We start from the raw sequence: 14,252 nt of genomic DNA, 5'->3' as shown, positions 1-14,252 counted from the left end.
AAGTGAACACTTAACCTATGTTCTCAGCTGCATAAGCATCTTAGAGAGCTAGGGGAGCAGAAGCAGCAGCACACTGATCTTCCCAGTGAAAGGCGAGAAGAAGGGGGGGCATGTCTGCACAAGTCTGATCATTGGAAGAGGCTGAGTTCCCAGCATAGCTAGAGAACTGACCATGCTGTGCTCTCCTGCCTAGTGTGGTAAATTTTTAATAGAAAAAGCAGAGTGACTGGCATGAACACCAGGGATTTTATACAAAGGGAGGAATACAAAGAGAAGAGGATACTTTTTCATAAAAGTACATGCAGCTAGGGGCTGTGGGGTGGGGGGGGGTCCCGGGCACCACATAGAAAGGGGCACCATCTGGCTCATCCAATCTTCTCCCCCTGCTAGTTCTCTGGGGTCCGATCGATCTTCTCCACATCACAAGCAAGCAAAGCTGCAGCAACACCCAGCGGACTGTTAGCACTGTCCTCATCCCACCTCACTTTGCCTCACAATAAGTCCCGCCCCTTCTAGAACCCACGAGTCGGCGCTACCATTGGCTGCCGAGGAGTCACGTAGGCAAAGAGGCAGGAAGTTTGCCTAGTTTCCTTGGTGACATTTCTCAAGTGTCCTGGCTGTGTCCACGCTGTGCGTTCCTGTGCAATTCACATATGATTCAATGCAGTGTGATTTGATCCCATTCATTTTGAATGGGCTCAAACTGCACTGTACTGCATGCACTACTTTTGGAAACTCACTGCACCTGGATTGCATGGTATTTCTGTCCCATGCAATCTGGCGCAGGCAAACACACTACATTTGCAAACCTTCAGAGTGTTACCATTGACACCCAAAGCAAATTACAAATGCAGTGCATTCAGAATGAAGTGAATGAAACACGCACGCAACACAAGTTTCTTGCATCACATTCTGGTGGGAACAGGGCCCTAGGGTGGCTATATTCACTCCTTACTCATTAATTTGACAATCTCTGGTTAATACTGGGTAAATTCTATACTGGCCTATGGAGAGAATTGGAAGTGTTGTTGGATACATTCAGGAGAAAGATCTGCACCAAAGGGACAGAATAGTTTTTTTTTTTTTTCAATTAACAACGTTTTATTGAAGTAAAGCGCATATATCAAAAACATAGTTTACAGTAATAAATACATATGGAAGGAGTTTACAGCAGAGTACCTACATTTTGCATTCCATAGTACATTCAGCATTGAATATGGATCTGTATCTAAACAGTATAGCCCCTGTAGCATTTAGCACTATGGATATCAAACCAACATCAAATTTACAGTATGCACTTGGAAATGGCGGGGTCGAACGATGGCTATATGCAGGTATCAGAATCATTCAGCCAGCGGTCCCACACTTTATTATATTTGAATGGGCACCCCCTATTGATGTAAATACACTTTTTGTATGGCAAACTCAGGTTAATGTCAGCATTCCACTCCGCTAATGTTGGTGGTGTAGATCTCATCCACTGCCTGGCGATAAGCTTCCTTGCAGCGAACAAAGTTTCCTGCAGGAATATCTTAGTATTCTTGTCAAGTACTCCCGGGTATACACCCAACAGGCATTGTTTGGGATCCAGACCAACAGGTGTGCCCATATTGTCATGCAAAAAATTCACCACCTGTATCCAGAACCCTTGTAACAAAGGGCATGCCCATATGAGATGGAAAAAGGTGCCTGTGGCCACCTTGCACATTGGACAGCTAGGGGGAAACTCAGGTTTATATTTTGTCATTCTAATCGGGGTAAGGTAAGCCCTATGCAGTATATAAATTGGGACATTGTATCTGATAATTTGGGGGACACTTCCTTGCACATCTCAAGCACTTCTTCCCATTCTTCATCTGTCATTTGATCTAAGTCCCTTTCCCAGCTCACCTTCGGGGCATAAGCGATCTTGGAGGCGATTGGGGCAGATAGCATGTCATAATATGACGAAATAAGGCCCTTGGGATCCTCGCTCTTAGCCACAGATATAATGGGGTTGGGGGTGGGAAAAAATATGGAACGCTTCACGAATTTGCGTGTCATCCTTGCGCAGGGGCCATGCTAATCTTCTCTGTATCGTTCCAATTTTAGTATATGTCCTGCCGAAGCGAGGACGGGCATGAATAGTTTTAGTCGTTTTAATCGGTTTTTTTTTTGTGGTCTGTGTTCCATTGGGGAGGCTTTCCTTTACTTTCTGTTCCAGAGAAGTGAGAGAAAATCTCCATAAAGTGAGGAGATTCCACTCTTAGGCAGTTGTCACTTGAACAGATGACCCCATTGGAAGGTTTTGTATCTACTTTTGTTCTCGTAACAACTCAAATTTTTTACATTTTCTTTCACTAGTGACATGGATTACAATCCCATAGAAAATATGTGGAGGGAGCGGAAAGTTCGAGTTACCAGACGTCAGCCTTGAAACCTTAATGACTTGGAGAGGATCTGCAAAGAGTAGTGGGACGGAATCCCTCCTGAGATGTGAGCAAACCTGGTGGCCAACTAAAAGAAACATCTGCCCTCTGTGATTGCCAGCAAGGGTTTTTCCACCAAGTCATGTTTTGCAAAGGGATTAAATACTTATTTTGCGCATTAAAATGCAAATCTATTTATAACTTTTTTGAAATGCGATTTTCTGGATTTTTTTTGTTGCTATTCTGTCTCTCACTGCTAAAATAAACCTACCATTACAATTATAGACTGAATCATTGCTTTATCGGCGGGCAAATGTACGAAATCAGCGGGGGATAAAATACTTTTTTTTCCCTCACTGTAGTGTAAAGAGTGCAGAGTTCAAGAGGTTTCTCTATACAGAGGGTGCTTCGCACAAAGTACAGGGTTCCACCCCAAAATCCCCATCCTTGACAGAGTTGTCTTCTCTCTTCCCCCATGCCCCCCATGTGTGCAGCTCAGTGTTTTGTGCAGACAGGCAGATAAGAAGCTTTAATGCAAATGAGACATAGCATTTCTCATCTGCATTAAAAAAGAAAAAGTTTTTCTTAAATTACAGATCCACGTTAATGTGAACCTGAACTCAAAAATATTTGCTATATTACATGGAAAATTTTGAAATTTTAAAGTGATTGTAAAGTATCTTTTATTTTTATTTTTTATAAAAATGTAGAGCCCTGCTCCTAATCAGCAGACGCTATTGTTTTTCTCAAATTTAAGTTGTCTGAGCTGCAGTTTGGCTCAGGTTAATTATTCCAAAGTTCTGGTTTGTGTACCAGCTCAGCTAATTTCCACTTGGCCGTAGGTGTCGCTGTCACCACCGGTAAGTGTAGAAATGCAACAGGCTGGATGCATTGAAAACCACCTTTGCTCGGAAATAGCCCAGTGGGAGTGGTTCACCCTCTGTGCATTCTGGGTGGGGGTATTTAAGGTACTGACGCCATTTTGAGGGGTTTCTTTTCCAGGGTTCGCTATCCTGACCTCATGGCCCTCCTGGCCTGGGGTGTGTGCTGCATGTTCCTGTGCCTCGGGGACGGCTGGCCCGAGGCTTTGCAACTGAGAAAGTAGGCCCAAAAGTCTTGGGGCCTACTGATTCAGGGGTGGTCCTGTGCTGTCTTGCCTGCGGGGAGAGGCCGACCGACTGGAGGATCCAGGGGAGGACTTTTCCAGGAGGGGACCGAGCACAAGGCTGGTATCTCTGGAGGAGCCTGGAAACCCAGTTGGAGGACACAACCCGGGTCAACAACCATACAGTATCGCCGGGTCAGCTGAAAAGAAACTGGTACTGTGCGACAGTTCTTTAATTTCTCAAGAAGTTTCATTTCAATTGACAAGTCTGTGGTGGAGACTTTGTTTGAGCGTCCGGCCGGCTGCTGGGTCGGTGAGAGAGGCCTGTCCGGTGGTTGCTGGATCCAGTCTGTGGAGGCTGTTTGTCCTCTAGATCGGGAAAATAACTCTAACCCGCAATTACCAGGTACCTGAACTCCCCTTAACCCTCTAACCCACTACTGAAAGACTTTGTGTTTATCCCAAATAAATCTTGAAAAAGGGACTAAGTGTCTGAGCTAACATTCTTTGGGTTACTTTCCAATGGGACCCCTGAGACAGAGAGGCGAGCAGGGGAGGTAACGGTAAGCCAAATAAAAACCAGCAGCTCCTTCGGGGGTCAGTGCTACAAAATAACAAACATGTTATACTTACCAGCTCTGTTGCAGTTGTTTTGCACAGGGCAGCCCAGATCCTCCTTCTCCTCATGTGCCTCTTCTGTGCTCCTGGCCCCTCCCTCCTGTTGAGTTCCCCCACAGCAAGTAGCTTGCTAAGGGGGCACCCAAGCCTAGCTGCAGCTCTGTGTGTCCATTCAGACACGGAGCTGCGGTTCTGCCTCACCCCCTCTCTCTCCTGATTGGCTAACTGACTTTGATTGACAGCAGCAGGAGCCAATGGTGTCGCTGCAGTGTCTCAGCCAATCAGGGTGGACAGTCCTAGATGGTCAAGACACTCTTGAACATCGCTAGACAGAGATGGGGCTCAGGTAAGTATTAGAGGGGCTGAGGGGGCTGCTGCACACAGAAGGCTTCTTATCTTAATGCATAGAATGCATTAGGATAAAAAAATCTTCTGACTTTACAACCCCTTTAAAGTGGTTGTAAACCCTTACAAACCACTTTGACCTACAGGTAAGCCTAGATTAAGGCTTACCTGTAGGTCCAAGAAATATCTCCTAGACCTATACAGTTTAGGAGATATTTACCTGAAGGCAGCCACAGGCGCACTGGGTAAGCCGCAGATTGGGCCATATGCCGCGAGTGTCAGCTCCCATGCGCATGCGCGGGGGTGACGTCATCGCTGCTCCGGCGAATCACAGCGCCGGAGCAGCGAGACCCACGGAGACCCACCAAGAAGATGGACGCTTGGAACTACAGGGGACAGCGGTGACATCGCTGGCTCCTGTGTCAGGTAAGTGACACATAATGGACTACTATGCGATACATAGTAGTCCATTATGCTTTACCTTTGCAGGGAATGAAAGAGGAAGTAAACCCATCAGGGTTTACTTTCTCTTTAATTGTGCCTCAGTAGTATCCTGAAAGATTAATCCTTTGTCTTAAATTCCTCCTAAAAAATATCAGAACATATTCTGTGCCTAGGCACTCCTGTGCCTTGAGCCTCATAGCTGTGTATCTGCACTGTAAGATCTAAGGCACTGTTCTATTCACATGCTCATATCACTAGATTTATAATAAGATTTGGTGATGTCATTACTGTGCTGTTAGCTGTTCTGCTTGCTGGTGAGAAAGCTGTACCCGGAAAGCAAGAGATTCCCTGCTTTTGTATCATCAATTCTGTAAATTTATGTTTTAGGCACCTCTTTTGCTATTTCGTGCAACTTCCCTCACCTGTCATAAAATCACATGGTCCTTACTTTATTTACTTATTTTTTTCACAATATAAGTTTTTATCTTACTTTATTTTTTGCACTCTCCAGTTTTACTAAATCAACTCCAATGCAGAGCAAGGCATGAACAAGGCATGATAAGTCATAAACATGGAAAAGATTAGCTACAGGGAGCCTACATACACCAAAATTTACCAGTCCTTTACACTTTTCTTTACTATTTTGGGCACAGCTTTCAAAGTTCTGGTCCTCTTAAAGTTCCATTTATAACTAAATCTAAAGCCCCGTACACACGAGCGGACTTTTCAACATCCAAAGTCTGACGGAATGATTCCGTCAGACTATTCGATCGTGTGTGGGCTGCAACGGACTTTTGATTCGCAAAAGTCTGACAGACTTTAGAAATGGAACATGCTTCAAATTTTTCCGCCAGAACTCTGCCGGACCCAGTTCCTACTGAAAAATTTGCTCGTGTGTGTGCTATTCCGACGGACTAAAACCGACGCTAGGGCAGCTATTGGCTACTGGCTATGAACTTCCTTATTCTAGTCCAGTCGTACGTCATCACGTTCGAATCCGTCGGAGTTTGGTGTGATTGTGTGTGGCCAAGTCCGCTCATTCGAAAAGTCCATCAGAACTCTGTCGGAACTCCGGCAGAACTCCGGCAGAACTCCTTTGGAAGTCTGTCGGACATAAGTCTGGTCGTGTGTACGCGGCATTAGACTCTCCTGTCCACAATAGTGACAAACAGAACAAACAGTGTTGTCACACTGATAAAATACATTAAAAAAAAGAAAAAAGATCTACTGGCAGGATCAAAAGGTAATAAAAAACTAAACTTCTGTGTCAATGCTTGTGACAGACTGCAGAATACCTGTATATGTAATTTGCAAACCAGCACAAATAGTGTATATGCTAAAATAGAAGAATGCAATGGAATGTAAACTAGTTCACAAAGTGAGGAATGGATGGATAGGGCCGAGGACAAAATCCTTGGAAAACAAATCAATTTGGACTCAAAGAGGAGTTACAAGTTTGCTAATCCAAATACTAAATGTTTGCATAAAGCTTTGTGAGGCTGCAGACAAAGAAATTCCATGTTCCAGGAAAACAACCTACAAGGCTTTACACAACATAAAATCTCAGATTTGTAGTGCTTGTAGTGTTTTCCACACCTGCATATTCAAAGTTGGCCCAGTATTTGGCCACCTAATGAGAAAGAGATTATCACAGAGGAGTTAACTGATCTGCCAACGATGTGAGATCTGTGTAGCAGGGGTTTGGGGTGGGTAAATAATCCAATGGTGTCGAAAATTACAATTCTTTGTTAACATATCTCCTTCAAAGCTGTCAAGTATCTGGAGGTCATTGTCACTATTAAAGGGAATGCATAGTGGTTTTGTGCATATTTTAGTAATTTATTATAGTTAGGCCTAACAATATAAAAAAAACTTTTATATAGACTTATATATACAGTTACGGAAAAACAACGTATTCGCTTAAAGCGGAGCTCCAGCCCCCCCACCAAAAAAATGTAAAGTTAGCAGCTACAAATACTGACTTATTACTGAATATTAAAAAGAAGAGGAAAGGAGAGAAAACACTGCGCTACTATTTAACCCCTCTGGCGGTATTCCCGAGTGTGGCTCGGGGTGGAAATTTTATACCAAAAGCGGTAACCCCGAGCCAGACTCGGGACCGCATCGCTGAATGCAGGAAGAGGTTACTTACCTTGTCCCTTGGATCCAGCGATGTCCCCCCGCTGTACGAGCGAGCCGTCCTCTGCTCGATCTACCACGATCTCCGTTCCCTGCGAGCGTTGCGACGCACGGGGATAGAGAACGGCGCCAAATTCAAAAAGTAAAACACACACATTACATACCGTATAATGTAATCTTACAGATTACATTGCTGTATGTAATTATTTCACATCCCCTTTGTCCCTAGTGTTCTGCCCAGTGTCCTGCATGCAGTTTTATAATATAAAAACTGTTCTTTATGCCTGGAAACTGGAGATTGTCCATAGCAACCAAAACTGTCCCTTTACATCAAAAATGGTTTTAGACCAGCTAGAAAACAGCGATAATAAATTGTAATCACTCGCAGAATTGAGCGATAATGATTTGTGGGGAGATCCGTCATCAAATACTGAAAAGTAATGATAGGGACAATTCTGCAACTGAGCAAATTTCAGTGTTTTTGATTTGATTACATTATTGAATATTTTTTATTATTGTTGTATTATTATTTGGTATAATTATTTATAGTTATTATATTATAATTTATGATTTCATTTTTCAAACTTTATCATACCCGGGATGTCTGATAGACTCTGGTTTGGACAGATTTAAGTCAGTTATTCCTTAGCCCTTGTACACACGGTTGGACATTCCGACAACAAAATCCGATTTTGTCTGACGGATTTTGTCCAAAACTTTGTTGAACAAAGTTGTCAGAAAATCCGATCGTTCGTAACGTGATGATGTTATTTTGTTACGACGAGACTACACTCAGGCTAGTAGCCAAGAGCTTTGGTCTAGGAATTTGATCTGAGCATGCGTGGCACGTTGTCCGATCGGAATTCTCTATAAACGATCGGACAAAGTCTGATCGGACCATGTTGCCGGAAAGTGTTATAGCCCAGCTCTAAAACTTTGTCGGTCGGATATTCAGACGGAAACAGTCTGATGGAGCCCACACACGGTCGGATTATCCGACAACACGGTCCGATCGGACATTTTCCGTCGGAATGTCCGACCGTGTGTACAAGGGCTAAGAATTACAGACCTACACTATAAAACGTAAAATTTTCATGCAAAATAATTGTACCGCTTTCAGCACCTAATATCTGAAATAATCATACCACCAGGGAGGTTAGCAAAGGTGATAGAGCAGCTAACACTCAAGCAAACAAAGCTAAACAAAATGATAAAAGATTAATGTAGCGTTAAACATTATGTACACAAGTGTAAATACAAGTGTGATACAGCACATAAAACAGCACTGCACAATGTGATCAATTTTACATAAAAGTGCAAAACAAAATATGAAAAAAGTGGACAAAGTGAAGGACTTGGCTCACATTGAAAAAATTAACTCCAGTGTGTCCTATATTAGAAATAGTCCGCATAAGCTCAAATGTGCAGGTGAATATTCCTGTAGGATAATGCCAAACACAAAGAGAATTCTGGGAAAAGCGATGCCAACAATGGAGGCTAAGACTAGTTGTCTGAAGTCACATCAACATCGACCAGTCAAGAAAAAAGATGGGTACTCTTACCGGTATAGTTGGACCCACATGTCATATGACAGTGGGTCATAAAGGTTTGCAATCACGATCTAATGCCGTGTGGGAGCAGTGGTTAGATGGATCCTTACAGAAGGTCCTCGACTCTGTATCTGTCCTCGAGCTCCAAGGAGTAAATACTCCAAGATGGCCGTATCTGGGACCAGTTCACTTGTTGTCCTCCAATGCTCAGGTTGAGATATAAAAAAGGAACAGAGAAAATGGAAAACTTAACAAAATATATATATTTTGTTATAAGCTGTGTGGTCTAGTTCTCTAAGCCCTTGTACACACGGTCGGAGATTCTGTCCGATGGATTTTGTCCAAAACTGTTGCATACACACGGTTGGACAAAGTTGTCGGAAAATCTGACGTGATGACGTTGTTTCGTTACGATGAGACTGCGTTCACGCTAGTAGCCAATAGCTTTGGTATAGGAATTTAATCTGAGCATGCGTGGCACTTTGTCCGATCGGAATTCTCTACACATGATCGGAGTATGTCCGATTAGAGCATTTTGTCGGAAAATTTTATCAACAAGTTGGAAAACTTGGTCCGTCGGATGCTCCGACGGAAACAGTCCGATGTAGACCACACACAGTCAGAATAATCCGACAAAACGGTCCAATCCGACACATTCTGTCGGAATCTCCAACCGTGTGTACAAGGGCTAAGGTTCATCTGTGTTAGTGGTATAAAGGAGTAAAGGCTGTTCACTTTTCTGGGAATATCAGTGTTCACGCTAATTACCCAACCATGTATGAGGGAGAATAAAAAAAACAAGATTTTTCATGACACATGGTTGTGTATTAAAATTGAATACAGGTTCACCTTATTTATTAGAACTGCATTTGCTAAGTGAACTCTTTTAATAAATTGATCCCACATTGTTTGTGCATGTTCCAACAATGCAGTCAGCACCATGGACAGGGGATAGATCAAGTTTTGCCAGAATCAGTATATTTTTTTTAAAGAAAAAGTTGATGTTGAAAAAAACAGACTTAAAGTGATTGTAAAGGCTCCTTTTTAATTTTTTTAAAATAACAAACATGTCATGCTTACCTCCTCTGTGCAGCTCGTTTTGCACAGAATGGCCCCGAACATCCATTTCTGGGGTCCCCCGGTGGCTCTCGCGGCTCCTCTCCGTATCAGATAACCCTATAGGAGAAGTGCTCTACAGGGGGGTTACCTTGCGGGCTTGCTCCCGAGTCCAGCATTTGAGTCCATAGACATGACACCTGGCCCCACTCCCTGGCATTAAGGGTATACCCTTTAAGCTACCTATAGCTCAGCAATGACATTTCTTAGAATGGTATAAAATGAATTCCTGCAAAAGACAACTTTGTAAGTACAGTCCAGCTTTCTGTCTGTTAAAACACACCTGTCATGAAAGAAATATGGGGCTGGCCTTGATAATTTACTTCTAAAAAGGCCAGTTACTTGGCTATCTCTCTCTGGTTTAAGTCATTTCTGAGCCACAGACATAGAACAACATGCAACAAATTAAGTCACATCAAGTGAGGATTCCCGATCTTTATACTTGTACCTTGTCAGTGAAATTATTAAAAGCAGAGGATAAACATGCTACTTTAGAGAGTACCTAGTCTTGGTAGCTCTGGGGTGTCCTACTCCCATACCCCAACTGATTGGGCCCCACCCACAGTTGGCATTTATATGGGCACTATCCTTACTATGACATAGCAACAGAAGGAATTAAGCTTAAAGGGGTAGTGCACATGCAAACATCCCCTCCTGTTAAACACAGCACATCCAGTGGGTACCCACATCCAGTAGTAAGCCTCTGATGAAGCTGGTATGGTGTAACATGTGACCGGCACTGTACATCAGATTTCTGCTGTATTGCACAGTTCTCAGTGAATTTAGGTCTGGGCAATGATTACAGCAGTGGTTCTCAACTTCTGTCCTCAGGACCCACTAACAGGCCAGATTTTATGTATTACCTTGGGAAGATGCAGCCTAGAATACTGCAATCACTGATGGGTGGCACTGATGAGGCGGCACTGGTGGGCACTGATGTGGCTGCACTGATAGGTGGCACTGGTGGGCACTGATGAGGTTGCGCTGATGGGTGGCACTGATAGGTGGCACTGGTGGGCCCTGATAGGTGGCACTGATGGGCACTGATAGGTGGCACAGAGAGGTGACAATGATAGGCGGCCCTGATGGGCACTGACAGGTGGCGATGGTGGGCACTGATCAGGAGGCACTGATGGGCACTGATTGGCAGTACGGATGGGCACTGATAGATGGTACTGTGGGCACAGACTTGCAGAACTGGTGGGCACTGATTAGCAGCACTAGTTTGCACTTAGGGGACCGATGTCCCTCTAACAGTGGCTGACAGCGTGAAGAAAAAAGCCAGTAACCACCTTCTGTTTACTTCTACGATCAGCTGTCATTGGCTGACAGATGATCATGCTGTAAAGGGCCCGCTGTGATTGGCCCTTTACCCTGCTCTGTGATCAGCTGAGTCCGAAGCACGAACACGTGAGGATGTACATCTATGCCCTCCCAACATTTGAGGTCCGCACTGTAGCCATCTTTTCGGCTATAGCATGGATATCAAATGGTTAAGAAACAATGTAAAAAATTAGGCCTCATTCACACCATGGTGCAGAGACCTCAGTTTTTATTCATGCGTTCTGCAAGAGCTCAAAAAAAAAAAACAATTGTTCCTTATGTGCCCTGTTCACACCACACCGTGTGGATTTTTTCTGTGCAGGAATCTGCAACATGTATGCAGTTTTCTGCACGGGAAAAAAACTGACATGACATCAACATAGGTGTGAAAAGGGCACTTAACCGACGGGCATGAAAACTGATGTCTGTGCAAGTGAAATCGCTACAGTTTTCCCATCAGTTCCCATCAGTTTTTGTGCATGTATGGTGTGAACGGGGCCATCTTTAAGGCAGGGCAAAAGGGGCAGCTGCCCTGGGCCCTGTCATTGTTGTGAGGCCCAGACCCTGTGTTTACATGTAAATAACTGCCATTCATATGTAAATAGCAGCGGCATTACTAAGCAAATAGCTGTGGCCATCGGCATTGATATGTAAATAAGGGTGGCATTCATATGTATATCATGCTTCCCTGCAGTGAGAAGATGATGTGCTGTAACCTCTAGCAATCAGTGAGCAGTATTACTGTACAGTAATCTCTAGCAACTAATTAACAAGCAGAAATCATTTTCTGCAACCTCTAGCAACTAATCAGTGAGCCGTAATGTGTGCTGTAACTTCTAGCAACCAGTCAGTAAGCAGTAATGATATGCTGTAACCACTGGCAACCAATAACAATTGCTGCCTGATCTGATACAGTAAACTGATTTTAAGTCCAGCTTCTATTTATTGCAGGGATATGCAATTAGCGGACCTCCAGCTGTTGCAGAACTACAAATCCCATGAGGCATAGCAAGACTCTGGCAGCCACAAGCATGACACCCAGAGGCATGATGGGACTTGTAGTTCTGCAACAGCTGGAGGTCCGCTAATTGCATATCCCTGATTTATTGTATGTCTCAGAGCAGGTGGAGAGTGAAATTGCATGGGAGGGGGCCCCCAAAATTTTTTTTGCCCGGGGTCCAATCAATATTAAAGACGGCCCTGGGTGTGAATGAGCCCTGAAAGTATATGTAAACCCTAACAATGAACTGATTCATACCCATTTGGTCTGTTAAATATTCCACTAAACATTTTTTGTTCAGTTTTGTTCAATACATTTATGCTGTTGATTTTAATAGAAATTGCTTGAGCTGATAACTTCCTGTGTGCTCTGCTTTTGTTAACTGTTATCAGTTATGTCATTTATAGCTACCTCTGAGGACTACAAAACGACATCCCTCTGTGTTATAATAGGGTTCTGTTGCCCGGATAGTGATCATTGTCATCCCAGAACATCAAGTGTGTTACTGGCAGGATCACTAGGTGAAAATAGGTGAAAATAGATGAAAGGTAAAACCAAAAGCACTTTAAATTTTGACTCCACAGGAAATGAACATTGCTTACCATATTTGTTGCTTTGCAGTCACATTGAAAAAAAAGAGCCAAATACTAGATCTTGTAAATGGATAAATCTCCATCCAAATATGCATATCAGTAGTTTTACTCTAATTACAATGAAAAAAAAAAAAAAGAATAGGAATGACTGTCAAATAGAGGTATGTAATTACTACACAGGAGATAATGGCAGTGGTGAGACCCTCCTTGACAGACTTTCCTAATTACTTTCTCACAGCACATTTCACAATGAAACATAACATTGCTGCCTAAAGGAACTATTTAATGAACGTAGTCCAACAATTAATCCATCTACTGTGGGAGACATTGCTGAGAACATATAAAACATGTCATTGGAGGTGCAGAATAATGAACCAGCTAAAGCAGAACTCCAGACAAACAGCTAAATACACAAATGAAATGGTAAGAAAGTACCTCCCCCCTCCTGAACCATACCAGGCCGCATGCCCTCACCAAAAAAAATACATAGTTACATAGTTGGTGAGGTTGAAAAAAAACATAAGTCCATCAAACCCGTTTACACAGAAAAAAAAGGGCCGTTGGACAGCTCCACCACCTGCCACTGCTAAAAAAAATCTAAGGGTGGGGCCACCCTGTGACGTAACCGGGCACTCCTGCCCCCTTGTGACATCATCGACCCAGCATGCGTTGGTCCACAATATCACAATGCAGCGGGTCACCCATTGACATTTAGCGGTGGAAAGTGGTGGAGCTGTGGCAACATCCTTAGATGGGTGCAGATTTTTTTTTGGGGGGGGGGGGGGAGTTGGCAGCCGGTGTTCATCGTGATTGACACTGGATCTACACCTGGGGACATTGTTTTTTGTTTTTTTAAGGACTTGTCAAAAACTGTGTGTGTGTTTTTATTAACTTTTTTACACTTGTGTAAAAATGTACCCTATACTCATTCACATAGGGCGGGATCCCCCTGTTATAGTGGGCTTCCAGATTTCAATATGTCAACCCCCACACCTCCACAGGGCCAGGGTTGTGGGGAAGAGTCCCTTATCCTCATCAACGTGGGGACAAGGTGCTTTGGGGGACAGAGCCCCTCTGCCCCAAAGCACACCTTCATGTTGAAAGCATGTGGCCTGGTATGGTTAAGGAGGAGGGGAGGTGTTTATTCGCCCCCCCCCCTTTCCTGGCATGCCAGGCTGCATGCTCAGATTAGGGTCTGGTATGGATTTTGACGGGGACCCCACGCCACTTTTTTAGTTATTTTTGGCATGGGGTTCGCCTCTAAGTCTGTACCTTGTTTGGATTGGGGGGGGGGGGTAACCCTCACACTCCTCACTCTGTGTTTTTTTCTTTGCCGGTGTCCTATCATATAGAGTCCCCCATTGGATAGTGTCCGCGGTGTACTGCGCATGCGCAGTACACAGCACACACACACATTCCGAAAATAGCAGAAGATGAACGGCGCCTGCGCCATGAGTCCAGGTTCTAGCCCCACCATCCAAGTGGACATAGAGTTGGAATATAAAAGAGCGATGCACATCTTCGTTCATCTTCGGAGATTTTCCGAAGCTTCTTCTGCTCCATACTGTGCAAGCGCTGTGCATGTGCAGTACGGGGCGGACAGTATCCGAT

The 14,252-nt window shown here is 43.9% G+C and overlaps 1 non-coding gene across 1 annotated transcript; it reads right to left on the bottom strand.

Moving 5' to 3' along the window:
• Positions 1-2,008: 2,008 nt before the first annotated feature.
• On the bottom strand, positions 2,009-2,115 carry LOC143956185 (U6 spliceosomal RNA). Its single transcript, XR_013269861.1, has one exon. It is a non-coding gene; the product is annotated as a U6 spliceosomal RNA (small nuclear RNA).
• Positions 2,116-14,252: the final 12,137 nt, after the last annotated feature.

The sequence above is a fragment of the Lithobates pipiens genome, unplaced genomic scaffold (genome assembly GCF_037356315.1).
Source record: "Lithobates pipiens isolate NorthernLeopardFrog02 unplaced genomic scaffold, aLitPip1_a1.2 Scaffold_10, whole genome shotgun sequence".
In the NCBI taxonomy this organism is placed as follows: domain Eukaryota; kingdom Metazoa; phylum Chordata; class Amphibia; order Anura; family Ranidae; genus Lithobates; species Lithobates pipiens.
The sequence above is the reverse complement of the archived record's forward strand: the minus strand, read 5'-3'. Positions and strand labels throughout refer to the sequence as shown.